Source organism: Talpa occidentalis, unplaced genomic scaffold (genome assembly GCF_014898055.3).
Source record: "Talpa occidentalis isolate TD23 unplaced genomic scaffold, MPIMG_talOcc4v2.1 talOcc4.5, whole genome shotgun sequence".
Lineage (NCBI taxonomy): Eukaryota > Metazoa > Chordata > Mammalia > Eulipotyphla > Talpidae > Talpa > Talpa occidentalis.
This window is the reverse complement of record NW_023604861.1, coordinates 77469766-77484671: the sequence shown is the minus strand read 5'-3', so window position 1 is coordinate 77484671 and position 14906 is coordinate 77469766.

Below are 14906 nucleotides of genomic sequence, written 5' to 3'. Positions count from 1 at the left end.
GCCCCGGGTCGGCCGTGGAGCTCTCGCGAAGGGGCGGCGCGTGGCGAGGGGGTCTAGAATCCAGCTCCTGCCGCGTTCTTCTCCCGCGTAAAATCCCCTCTTTCGGGAGTCTGTAGACTTGCGAGTGATAAGGCGCTCCAGGGTGCCCAGCCCCTGCGCTGCCGTCTCAGAGGATGAGATGTGCATGGATGAATGAGTGAATGGATTTGAAGCTTTATCACGTGCTCACTAAGGCCTCTGACAAGACTTCACCCATTAGTGAAACGAAGTCTGTGGTGACACCCAATCCAGCGAGCGCCAGGCCCTGCTGCTGTGTGGACCAGGGCGTTCCCGGCGCCTGGCTTGGGGCCCTGGGATAAGCCCTGGATGACATAGCCACTGTCTATGGCATGGGGGCTGAAGGCGCAAACTCTTCTAGAAGAAACAGAAGCCAATTACCACCACTTCCAGCTGCGTTCCTATTAGGCAACCTCTCACCACCGGACTTGAAATTCTTTCATGTCCCGAACCCCAGCCCCACGCAGGAAAACAGCGTGGACAGTCGTCTAATCAGCTGGTTCCTTAATGTTCACATTCGATTTTTTTTTCCTTGACATCTGCTCTGGTCAGGTGGATATAAGAGAAACCTCTGCAGTGTTTTCAGTCTTGTCACATTTATTAGATTTCTGTATCTCCTTATTCTGCCTTTGAAAGGGATTGTTCTTTTAAGACTTCTGTGAAAGGGGAATCTTACCTGTGGTTAGTCTGAATTAAGGAAAGAGTCAATTTACTATAGATTTCTTGCTGAAGGGGAGTCATCTTAAAACAAGTCATGACACATATTTGTGCAACTCAAAATGCCTTCATAAGCAACTTTGAGGAGCTGTCCAAATTTTGATAGAGTGAGGATTTTGTAGGTTGAAGCCAACCAGCCAATGGTTGGAGTTTGTTGTGTTTTGAGGGGAAGTAAGGTGAAGAGCTGTATATATTTTAATCTGGTTTTACTTTATTTTTCTGTGTGCATTGAAGAAAGTATTTTCTACACTTTTTTTTTTTTTGCCAACTAGCCACTCCCTTTGTTTTGATTGCACTTTTATGCAAAAGACTCAAATCATGCTCCAGAAATGAATTTCCAATTGCCTGCTTTTCTTATCCACCTGGATATCCTGCAGGCATCCCAGCTCAACATGTTCAAAATTGAATTCTTGATTGCCTTCCTCAGGTCTGCTGTTCGGATTCTCATATTTCTGTTACCAACATGATTAACCGCCTAGTCGCCTCTGCTTGAACTTTCCAAGTGATGGTTGCTTTTTCCTTCTCAAGTGTTTTCTCTCATCTGATCAATTGACATGTCCTAAAGACACACCTTTTGCAATATTTATTATATCCACCCCACCCATCCATTCTCACTGCTACCAATTCTTATTTCTTCATTTCTTGACTATCCAAATGTTCTCCTAATTAGTCTTTCCACTTTCAATACTCCTCTTATTCCAACCATCCTGTATTTTGCCTTGCCTTAGGCCAATCTTCCTAATGATAAATACACATGCTAGGATTAGATTCAACTTCCATGGGGGGGGGGGGGCAGGGGGAACCAATGCCCTTTCCTTTTAAAAGCACTTCCTAAAAGTTGCACACACTATTTCCTTTATATGTCATTCATCAGAATTGGGCCCGTGATCAGAGCTGGCTGGGAGAGAAGTGAGGAAATGTAATCTTTATTTTGTATAGGCATATGCCTAGTTAAAAATATCAGGGTTTCTATTACTAAAGAAGCAGGAAAGATGAAATTAAATATTAGAGGACAACTTCATATCACTCCTGTTGAAAAACTTAGAGTGGCTCTCATTGAAACAAAAATATGCTTTTCATTCTGCCGTTCAATACCTACCAAGATCTGGCATCAGTTCATTCTCTAGCCTTGTTTCTCTATCCATGCATTGAAAACAAGACTGTGTGCTGCTCCCACATTTTCTTGCCTCTTCCAGTCCCAGTTCAAATAACCCTTCTCTCCCAAAGCCTTTCTAAATTCCTCTTGCTTCGCTCTGCTTGTTGCCCGTGGCTTTTGGTGCTGTTACTGCGCACTGCACATCCGTGTTAATAGTCAGCCCTCAAGTGGGAATGGGGGACTCCCTGCATTACTGGCATTTTCATTGGTCATACGTGTGGTCTGAGTTGGACAGCAGTGTTTGGGGGTGCCTTATGCTATGCCAAATGCATCTGTCACTGAACTCCCAAAACCTCTTCAAAAGAAGGAGTTGGTTTCTTGCGACTGTTTTCCGGGGATGGGCTGCTGTCTACCTGTTCTACCTGCTGCAGTCAGGACAGCCGATGGAGTTCTCTGCCATTAACGAAGACTTGGAGTGTAAATGAATTTGCAGTGGGGGGAGGCTGGGAGAGTGCCATCGAGAGCAGCTCTGCCTTTCACTCTCCCAGCCCAAGCTTTTATTGAAGTTTTGAACAAAGGAACAAGTAAATAGCACACAAATGTGTTCTTGCTTGTACAGATTAATAAGTTACTGCTGAAAACAAGTTTTCCTGGTTAGTGGGGAACATGCGCACAGGCCAGCACATCCTCAGAGAACAGGATTCAATTCTGGGAAGAAGTTCTGTTTGCAGAACTTCTAACGTCCTGGAACTCATCTGCAGAGTAAACAGGTATTCTCCAAAAACTCCAGCTCCCTTTAGGGCAGCAGGCTCCCAACATCTACCTACATGTGAGGTAAATCAGGAAACCGTTTTCTTGACTGCTCCTGGCCTTCTCCATCACTGATAAAGAGTTTAATTTTTCTGCCTTCTTTTCCCCCCCTCTCCTTTCTGTTTAAAATCCTCTCCTTTTGTGCTTCCACTATGTTTATCTTTGTCTCTTCAATATTTTATACAACTTCTGCTTGTAAGTATTTCATACAAAAAATAATAGATTCCTGTATTTTGGCACCTGCCCCCATAACACCTTTTTCTGTTATCTTGGGTTCTGGATGCATAGATGCCAAATTATACAAATATCTTTATCTAATTTCATCTTTCCTGCTTCTTTAGTAATAGAAGCACTGATTTTTTTTTTAAGTACGCATATGCTTGTATAAAATAAAGATTACCTTTCCTAACTTCTCTCCCAGCCAGCTGTGGTCATGGGCCCAATTCTGGTGAATGACATGCAAAGGAAACATACAAAGGAAAGTGTGTACAACTTTAAGGAAGTGCTTTTAAAAAGAAAGGTCATTGCTCTTTCTACCCCCTGCCTGATGGCAGTTGAATCTGGCATCACTCACCATCTCTACCACCATCTGATGCGTGACTCTCTCAGTAGGTTGGAGTATGGCTCAGCAATACTCCCTTCTTCCTCCCACCTGAGTGGGAGTGTGCACCCTTTGACTTTGAGCTTGACAATGTGACCGACTTGGCCAGTGGAATAAATGGATGTGAAGTGAGCAGAGGTGCCAACATGTTTTTGTAGAGTTACGTTTAGATTTTATATACATGGCACCCAAATGCTCCAAGTAGATGGTGTTCCTAGCACCGGAATAAGTGACATATGAGTATGTCTGAATCCAGCCTGTAGCCTTTAACAAGCTCAGATGCTTCCCTGGGCACCCTGAAGAACACCCTGGGCAAGGCACAAACCTGCAAATGAAAATAATTAATGCTGTTGTTGAAACCCACCTGAGTTTTGAAGTCATATGTTATCCTGTATTATGATGACAATAGCTGAGTAATACAATTTTTCTCTGTTTCAGTTATCTATTATTGCATAACAAACTACTCCAAAATGTAGCAGCAGAAAGTCAGAACCATTTTCTTATGATCATGATTTTATAGGCCAGAAATTCAGACAAAACACAGCAGGGGGTCTTATCCCTGCTCTTTATAATGAGAGCCTTATTCTGGAGCTGGGTTGGATTATCAGCTGGGATAGCTCAACTGGGGCACAGGCCTGCAGCCTAGATTCTGGCTGTTTGCCGGGATTCTTGGTTCTTTTCCACATGTATTTACTGAGGCTGGAATGTTCAACATGATTTTTTTATACACATAACTGGTGCTAGGCTAGTGTGGCTGGGACAGCTGGGGCTGGCTGGGCATCCATCTCCCTCTTTCTCGGTATGTCTGCTTGGGCTTCCTCACAGCATGGCAATCTCAGTGTAGACGAACATCTTATAGAGTGGTGGACTTTCCTCAGGGTGAGTATTGTAAGGAATCTAGAAGTTGCAAGACTTCTAACTAGTCTCAAAAGTTCCAGAACACCCCTCCTGTCACATTCTGCTAGTGGAGCAGTCACAAAGTCCAAATCAAATCCATGGGAGGAGTATGAGTCTATAGCTCTGAAAGAGAAGAATTGCCAAGAACTTGCACCCCTCTTTAATCCATAGGAACAGCTTGGTGGGTTGGTGTACATGCAGTCTACACCAGAGTAGCACGTGTAAGTCACAGCCACTTGAAGTGCCCTTGCTCTCATGGTCCTTTGGACAGCTCTGTTAGAAAGTTTCTTTTGTCCTCATTTAGTCATGTTCTTATAGCCGTGACATACCAGTAGTGGAGAAGAGTCAGTTTCCCTCGTTAAAGCAGTGCTATGGATATGTTACCTACAAAGTGATAAGAATGGTGTTTTTCTTGTCTTATCAAATTGATTGCTTAGCACACCTGTTAAACTTATGTATCAGTGAATAGTTTGCATTATACACGCATGCTCTCTTCTGCCAGTTGAGGATTTCTTGGTTCTACCTTTGCATCTGATGCTGGTTCTGTATTTTCCACATTACTTTGCAACAGGGTGGTCCCCAGGAAAAGGGGAGGTTCCCTGCCCCACCCAAGGGAGGGTGGAGCTGAGCAGGAAGAGGAAAAGCTGCAGAAGAGACGGAGGAAGGAAGCAGGATGGAGAAGGAGACCTGGAGGAGGCGCATGGAGCCTAGAGACATGTGAAGAAACTGCGCTTGTCTTTTGGTCATGGACTGGGTGACACAGATGTGGGTGAGACCCGTGGGGAGGTGACAATGGCAGCTTTTATCTTGATGTTGATTTTGCTCTTTTCCTTCCGGGCTTGTCCGGTTGTTTGTGACCCTTTTCTGTGGGTCCCCACTGGAAGATGCTTTAGACTTGTAGCAGGCTTTGGGGCCTTGCTCTGGGCCAATCCCATATGGATGGACTTTTACCCATGAGGGGACGGGTAACTTTGGGTGCTTCATTTAGAAACTAGACTTTTTGCCTTACCTGTGTTGTTTCCTAGTTTAATTAAAGTTCCTTCCCATTAGAGTCTCATATGTTTTGTGTTGATGAGGCGAATGGCAGAACCCATTTAGAATAGGCAGGTTTGCGGGGTTTGGGCTGACCCTCTCCCTGTCCTATAACAACTTCACTAGAATTGTAGTGGTATTGTTATAGGACAGGGAGAGGGGCAGCCCAAGCCCCGCAAACCTGCCTATTCTAAATGGGTTCTGCCATCCGCCGCATCAATACAAAACATAGGAGACTTTAATGGGAAGGAACTTTAATTAAACTAGGAAACAATACAGGTAAGGCAAAGAGTCTAGTTTCTAAATCAAGCACCCAAAGTTACCCATCCCCTTGTGGGTAAAAGTCCATCCATATGGGATCGGCCCAGAACAAGGCCCCAAAGTCTACCACAAGTCTAAAACATCTTCCAGTGGGGACCCACAGAAAAGGGTCACAAACAACTGGACAAGCCCGGAAGGAAAAGAGCAAAATCAACATCAAGATAAAAGCTGCCATGGTCACCTCCCCACGGGTCTCACCCACATCTGTGTCACCCAGTCCACGACCAAAAGACAAGCGCAGTTTCTTCACGTGTCTCTAGGCTCCATGCGCCTCCTCCAGGTCTCCTTCTGGCTCCATCCTGCTTCCTTCCTTCCTTAGTCTCTTCCTGCAGCTTCTTCTCTTGCTGCTCAGCTCCACCCTCCCTTGGGTGGGGCAGGGAACCTCCCCCTTTCCTGGGGACCACCCTGTTGCAGTATCACTAGATCACACAGCCATGGACGGACTGCAAAAGGAAAGCTGTATCCTAATCTCTGGCAAATTTGGATCCTAGAGTACTTCCTTACCTTTACTGAGAGACACTAGATAGTTTACCTACTAATAATTATATTTAAAAAGGTTAAACTTCAGTTTAATTCTCCCTATGTCAGCAAAATACAACTGATATTTTAAAAAGAATTTTTAAAAAGAATATTTGCTTTTCAGATAGGTTAGATTACTTAGCAAACAGAGGACACAAGGCAAAAATCTGTATTAATAAGTTCTTTTTCTTCCACAATTGACAACCCACATGGCATGCTAGAATCAAAGTACTGGTGAGTTTTGAAGCTGTAACCATCCTTTAGGTTCTCTGCAGCATTATCCCTACCCACCACAAAAGAAAAAGGGGGGCTTAAAGATGCCCCTAGAACCACAAGGTCAGCCCTAGATAAACAATGTGTGTCAATACTAAAAGGGAATTTGGTCAGGGTAGGAGTCAAAGGCAGGATGAACCTGAGATACAATGTCTGTTTCCATGGTTTAGAGAATAACAAAAGCTGTGTTAGCTGATAATTTCTTCTTAGAGAGGATGGAGAAATAGGAACATTAAAACAGATGTGTTAAAAGATGGGGATATCAATTAATTTGGGGTCTGTGTTTTGTGGGGAAGGGTTTTAAGGGTAGGGATTTAATCCAACAATACAACCAGAATGTTTACTGAATTGCTTACCTGAGGTTCTGCTACTCCTAAGCAGCCTATTCGGCCACCATTTTGTCACCTAAACAAGGTCAAAGTGTTCTGGCCAGTTAGGAACAGGAGCCCAACCCTTAAGCCCTTCAAATCAAACAAGAGCACAAAGCTGGATCACACTGGGAAGGTTATGCATCACAAGGTATGTCCAAAATGCCCAGGGGGCTGAGGACTGATGCATAACATGTGCATAAGGAGGTATGTCCGCAATGCCCAGGGGGCTGAGGAACGATGCATAACGCATACTCCCGACTTATACATCGCGAGGTATGACCGGGAATGCCCCGGGGGGCAGAGGACCAATGTATGACAAGGGACCCCAGAAGCTGATCACTGGAGCACCTTGTTGATAAGATTAGAACCATGGCTGGGGATTAGGGTGTATCATCAAGTAGATTAGAAGCGCCTGGAGGGCAGACTCACAGTCCCTAATCTTCTACACCCTTTCCCTTTCTTTAATCTCCTTAATGTCCTTACAACCAATTACATGTGTAAATAAAAGGGCCAGGATCTTGCCCTTCAGCAGCATCCTGCATTGTGCAGCCTGCTCCATGATTCCCATTTGTCAGTGTGGTGTTGTCCGACACAACACTTACCGAGAGAAAATCATCCTGAGAAGTCCAGAGAGGGAACTATGAATCACTTAGGGGAGCTGTTGAAAATGCACATCCTTGACTGGAACCTACATTTGAACAGGTTATCTCCCTCTTGCACCTCATCAGACCCCAGATCAGTCAATAGAAGAGTAATTTACAAGATAATTGAATCAACAACATTTAGAATTAAAGAGAGGTCCAAGGTAAGGGCTGGGCCTAGGACTTCAAAGGCTGTAAATCAAGATCTTACTGAGTGCAATGTTAAGATGGAGAAGCAGGTGGGTTAGATGGGAGGGCCATTGAATTGAGTAGGGAAGAAATGACTACCAGTTAGAATGAGTTCTAGTTCTCCTAAGAAAGTATTATACCTGGCCCCAAAATTCACTGAAGCCTGTCTGGGGAACAGCTTTGGACTCCTGAAAAGATAACTAAGCTTACAAGTAGAACTCGTGGTTTCCCAAATGGACGCCCAGTAGAGTCATCTAGAGTTTAAAAAGGACAGATCTCAGGACTCCAACCTTGGAAATTTTGTTTTTTGTAGCCCTGGGGTAGGACCCAGGCATCTATATATTTTTTATTCTTCCAGTTGGTAGATGAATGAGATATAACAACCAAATCAATGGAATCTGGTTCAAAAGAAAATGAAAAAATAATTTTGAGAACAACAGGGAAAAGTCACATGAACTGACTGTTGAATATAGTATTAAATTTCTTTGGCATGACAACAGTGTTCTGGCAATAGGATAATGGCCTCGTTCTTGGGAGACTATAGAGTAGTATTTAGGGGTGGATTGTGGTGCCTGCACACCACTTGGATGGCTTGGCGAAAGAAAATTGTGTAGAGCGGACCTTCCCTGTGGCACAGGGGTTAAAGACACAGCACTATGAAGGTATCCGCAGCCACTGCAGCACGAGTTCAATCCCTGGCCAGGGAGCTAACCCACATGACTCAGCAGACCTCTCCTGTCTCGCCTGCTGCTCCCCTCAGCAGTGTATTTCAGTACATCTTCCTGTTCTGCCCCCCACTTTGTTTCCGGTGAATCTTCTCACACCCCACACCTTTGGCCTACACCCCAGTTCTTGTGTGCATAAATAAATAAATCTTTAAAAAAAAAAAAAGGAAAATGTGTGGAAACATGAAGAGAATGATGCTGTGGGGGAGGCAAGATTTAGTGGCTAGCAAAGCTAGATAATGAGTATACAGGTGTTCACTGCTTTGTTCTTGAGACTTTGCTGTAGTAAAAATTTCATCAACAATAGTAAATTTATTTTTTACAATAGAGAATAAATGGTGGGAGAAAGATTCCATCATTGATTTTGTTGCACAACAGATTTGTGTGACCTTAATGGAAAGGTGAGAGTTAAGGGAAATTGGAGAAGTGAGCTAGAACTGTGCTCTCTGCTCATTCCCCCGCTAGACATGCACAATAAATGATGCTTACTTGCAATGCCTGATAAATGATGCTAAGCTTAGGTGTAATTGCTGGCTGTCTACCTGGAACATACAGAATCTCCCACCCACTCCCCTTACAAAAGAATGTCGACCTGCAAGCAAGTGATGTTATTATAGCGATGACTTTGAATTCAAATGTATTTATAAACAGTGTCCCAACTTCTGTACTTCCGTGTGGAGAGGGTTTGGAAACTCAATAAGTCACTCTGATATTCAGAAAAAGTAGATTGCTTGCTAGCTGTAACTAATTTTTGTCATGCGCAGTCATGACTCTGGATCATTAGGGGGAGGAGAAAATGGCTTTAACTTGACAGTGACTCTATTGAAAGTAGTTTCCAGTTTAAATAGTCTCCTATGGATAATTCAGTCTTTTCATAAACACTCAGCATTTCAGGTTTCCTGTCTGTGAATAAGTAACCCTGAAAATTTTTGAGATGTTTAAATTTTTTTGAAAAACCCAGAAAGAGTTGTCTTCACTATTAAGAAAAATGCGTGGGAGAAATCGAATACTGTCCAAAAATTAACAATGATGTAAGAAAAGAAATACTTCATCTAAAAATAAACTAAAAAAAAAAATAATAACTTGCCGCAAAGAAAACAAAAAGTAAAAACTCAGGGACAGTCTTTACTTCTCCCTGAGTCTTGACGCTCTCTCATTTTGCTTTTTAGGGCCCTCTAACTCTGAATCTGAGCTCAGCCATATGGATATAGCTGACCCAATGCAAGCAGATGTTTGAAATAGGTTTGCACATTGGCCCTGTCTCTGGTGCCCATGCCACTGCCATCAGAACAAGTGTGGGCTGGGCTGATGGAAGATGAGACATGTGGGATGTAACTGAGCCCCTGTCATCACAGCAGAGGTCATCCTAGATCAATTATCAGCTAGATAGGGGAGCAAGCCTAGCCAAGAACAACAAATATTATATACGATAGAGATTTTGTGGTTCTTTTTTTTTTTTTTCCTGTGTTATTCCAAGTCCTCTAAGAAGCAGCTACCAAGAGGGATAAAATGTACACTGATTTTATTAGGGAAAATACCTATGTGAGAGAAAATAAAGAGGGGGCTACAAGCTCAGAGAGCTGTCAGAAGGCAATGCAAGTCTGACTCCAAGTGAAGGGAGAGGGAGGAAGGTTAGGGAAAATATATTAGACTTCTATGCAGTCCAAGGAAGGCTCAGCAGGGCTACTGGGAATCTCTAGTTAAAGTCAGCTGCCAGAGGAGTATGGAGACTTCCAGGAACAGGTTTGCTTGGTATCCCCACTATGCTCAGCCATTGGCTGGGAGTAGTGTGTGGGAAGTGTGACCTTGGTGCAAACATGGCAGTGGATTGCAGAGCACACTAATTGGCCAATTAGACTAGTAAGCCTACAAGGTTTTTCTCTCATGGCACCACAATTACACAGTGTTATTGAGGTAAGACTTATATGATAGAGACATGGAGACTCTACTTACTATAGAAGGCAATTTTTAATATGGGTGGTACAGTCTCCTGGGGGGCATTTTAAAAGTGTCTTGGGGTGTGGACTCCCTGGTGGTATAAAGGGTTAAGCATCAGCACTATGAAGCAATGGACAGCTACTACAGCATGAGTTCGATCCCGGCCAGGGAACTAGCCCTCATGGCACAGCAGACCTCACCTGTCTCACCCGCTGCTCCCCTCAGCAGTGTATTTCAGTAGATCTTCCTGTTCTGCTCCCCACTCTCTCTCTGGTGAAGCCTCTTACCTCTCCCCCTACCCACTGCACCTCTGGTCTGTACCCCAGTTCCTGTATGCATAAATAATAAATCTTTTTAAAAAAATTTTAAAAAGTATTTGGGGGCATTTCTTAGTTGTCATGATTGAGGGGGTGCTACTGGCATTTAGTGGGCATGAGCAAAAGACACCAAATATCCTGCAATACACTGGACCATCCTGCACAATAAATCATCCATGTCCTTCACAGATTTTCAGTGTCCTATAGGATATCTACAATAACCTGTTTTAAATGACCTGAACCAAGAATCTAATTTTGTTTTACATAGAAACAATTTTTTTGGGGCCTAATAACAATAATCACTGCTTTTCTAAAATGACAATTGTTGTGGATGTTGACACAAGATTGCTTTGTTTCAAGCTGCTAAGTGTTGGTTACCCATATTAGGAAATCATGCCACAAAGTAACACAACTTGAGGTATTTGAATCGTCAATATATTGATCTAGGATAGTCTACATTTATGACTGTGGCCACCCCGTGTAATGTGCAAATATTTGATTATTTCGTTATATCCCCCATGTGGTCATTCCCAGGTATTGACTCACAATGAAACAAACTATTTTATTATATTGGTTCCCTGAAATTATGTACTAGGTAGGCTTATTTATGAATTTCATTTTAGGATGAAAAGAGGTACTAGATCTGATATGGATAAGAACCACTCCTATAGACTGAGAGTCAAAAAATAGAAGGATTAAAAAAGAGAAGGGAAATGTATAGCCATGTTCATAGCAACATTATTCACAATAGTCATAAAAAGGAGATGCAACCCAGTATCCATTGACAAACGAATAAATAAACAAAATAAGGTATATGTACTATTATTTTATAGTCACACAATATACTACACACACACCAAAATATTTAAAAAATTCTGCCATAATGCACAACATGGCTGAATCTTGAAAACATTATGCCAAGTGAAATAAATCAGTTGTAAGACCAGAGACTGCAGAAAGAAGCTAGAAGCTGGAGCAAGAGCTAAAGCCCTCCTTTCCTTACTTCTGCCCTCCTATTTCGCACCTGGAAGCTGCTAGCCAGGACTATGGGCGATATGGCTCAGCAAAGACCAAATGATTCCACCTAGACAAGGTACTAGAGTAAGCAAATTTGTCGAGACAGAAAGTAGATAGCTGGTTGCCAGGTACTGGGGGAAAAGAGAATTGAGAACTATTTGGTTAACGAACACAGTGTTCCAGTTTTTGCAAGATAAAAAGAATTCTGGAGGTTGGTTGCATATTAATGTGAATCTACTTGACATTACTGAGCTGTGAGCTTAAAAATGACTAACATAGTAAATTTTATGTTTTGTTTTTTACCACAATTAAAAATAAAATTTTAAAGGTTAAAATGGTATATTGTATGGTACAAATATTTTGCCCATAGAGTGTGTGGGAGAAAGAGAGATGAGAATATATTTTAGCTTAGGTCAGATTGTGAGTAAAATGTAAATGGACACTAGTATGTATTAGTGTCCATCAATGTTATATTGAAACTCAGTACATATAAATGTGATGCATATATTAAAATTGATTTCATATTAAAATCAATATGAACTCATATTAAAATTAACAGACATTATATGACACAGAGGAATTGGAAACTCAAAAAATATCTGACACCAGAACAAGATTAAAAAAAAAAAAACTTATAGAAGTTGGGCGACTTCATCACCTTTGTGCCGTTTACCCACCTACTATGATTGCCCACTCTGGGCTACCCTTCTCCGCTCTGCGATATTGGGGCTGAGCCATATTGCCCATAGTCCTGGCTAGCAGCTTCCAAGTGGGAAATAGGAGGGCAGAAGTAAGGAGAGGAGGGCTTTAGCTCTAGCCCCAGCTTCTAGCTTCTTTCTGCTGTCTCTGAGCCAAGCTGTCACATCCCTCGGGCCTGCCAACATCTTCGGGCCTCACCTTCCTCAGCTGAGTGCTCCCACCAGTGGTGCTCCAGGGAACTGATCACAAGAGCTGTGAGGGTCTGGGCCTTGGCCCTGCACCTCCCTCCTAAAAATCCTCATTTGTAGCAGTACCACCTCCTCTCCTCAGCTCGCCAGCCCAGTGGTGCTCTTTTGGTTATTGCTTTCTGGTTTATCTCATGACTCTTCGCTTGCTCCACACCCCACATTTGCACACCTCTCATCTAATATCTTAAAATCAACTACCTGTATTATATGTTTTTGCTGGAAATTCCTAGTGTGATTTTTTTTCCTCACTGGATCCTAACTAGTGACTCTTTTCAAGATACACCACATGTAGCCGTCAGTAAAGCAGCCAGGTACTGGAGCTGCCTCCTCCATGTTTCTAGAGAATGAATCTGGCATGGATCTCCAGAGCAGCTACATTTTGATATGTAATTTTGTTTTCCACTAAAAGGAAACAGGGATCCATGGAGATTAAATGACTGGGGCAAAGTAATTAGAAGTGGGTTAAACAACCGTGTTGGTATGAAAAAGCAGAAATGCTTGCAAAGATCTCTGGGGTTCCCATTGGCCGGATTGTGACAACTTAAACAGTGGAAAAAGAAAAAAATGTTCTGTGCAAAACCTCATTATCACGCTCAAAAAAGCAACTAAAATGTAGTACATTTGATGAAAGGTAATTTAGAGATTCAAATAGTGCTTTTAGAAAATGTTCTTTCTGCTAATGCAAACTTGTATACCACAGTCAGTTAATACCTAAATACCATCAGTAGAAACTTGGCAACAGCCATTCAACTTAGCCCAACAAATACTTGGGACAAGATTATCCTGGAAAGAGAAGTCTGATCCTGTGTCCCAGTCCTAACAGTCATCCATATATTCAGTAATCAACCAATTATCTTAGTAACTGTTTAGTGGGTGCCTATTATGTGCACTTTTCATGGCACCTGAGAAACAACAGTGAAGAAAAATAGTCATAAAAAGATCTTTCTTCATGAAGCTTACATTTTGCCTAAGAGAGGTCAGTACACAATAGGCCACCTGAGTAGGCTATATTCTAGGCTAGAGGGTGATGAAAGCTATGGAAATTAGAAAAAGTAGACCAGGATTAGGAGATGTAGAGGGGCGCAGTTTTGCAAGACGAAATAGCTAAGCTTCATTGTGAAAGTGAGATTTGAGCAATAGCTTAGAGGAGATGAGGTTAACCAAGTGGGTATCTGGGAAAAGACTATTCCAGGCACAGAGAATATAGTTATAACTGAAACCCTATCTTGGAAATGTACTTGGTTTGTTTAAGGAATAATAAGTGGGCAGTGTCACTGGAGTGAAATGGGTCAAGGGGACAATAGCAGGAACTATGGTTGGAGACTTATCAAGGAAACCACATCACGCAGGTCATTACAGTGTGTAGGTCATTGTGAAGACTTCAGCTTTTATGGTGAGTAACATGAAGAGTTGCCGCGGGGCTGGGGAGAGGGGAAGTATGACTTGGCTGGTTTAATTGACCCACTGTGTAAGACTGTATGGAGGCATTATGGTAGAATAGAGCAGCGAGACCTAGTAGGGGGCTGTTGCAATTATCCCAGTGAGAGATGGCAGTCACTTAAGTCAGGATGGTGAAATAGGAGGTGGTGGAAAATGGTGGCATACTGAATATATTTTGAAGATAGCTAAAAATATTTGCTAATGAATTGGCTGTGAGAGAAACAAGAGACAAGGAAGACTCTGTGCCTGAAATGAAAAGCAAGAAATGGATATTCAGTTGAGATGGTTTGTTGAACTGTGGAAAGGTATAGAATAGTGATTTCTTGGGCCTCCATGGTGGCTCAAGGGGTTAAGCACCTCACTATGAAGCAATCTGAATTCTCTGCAGCACGAGTTCAATCCCCGCCTGGCCAGGGAGCATCCCACATGGTGCAGCAGACCTTTCCTGGCTCGCCCTCTGCTCCCCTCAGCAGTTTACTTCAATCAATCTGCCTGTTCTGTTTCCCATTCTGTCTCTGGTGAATCCTCTCACCCCCTGCATCTCTGGCCTGTACCCCAACTCTTGTGTGCATAAATAAATCTTTTTTAAAAAATTACAAAAAGAATAGTGATTTCTTGATTGATGTGGCACATGGAGTGAGGAGTCAGTCTATGGTTATATCCTTCCCTGCTACTTATTAGCTGTGTGATCTTGGGCAAGTAACTTAGCATTTCTGTGCCTTGTTTACTAATATAAAATTGAGTTACCAACCTCATTGCATTGCTGAGAATTGAAGGAGTTATATACATAAAATAATTCTCACAAATGCAGATACTTTATAAGTTTAATAGATGTTAACTAATAATTATATGATATGCTTTTATTTATGTGGTCTAGTATAAAAACTTAAACTAGTCAATATATCAAAATAAAGAAGAAAAACAACACCAACAAATTCCAATTCAATCCAAGAGAAAGACTTTGAACTCTTATCCTTGAAATATCTGAAGATTGCAAG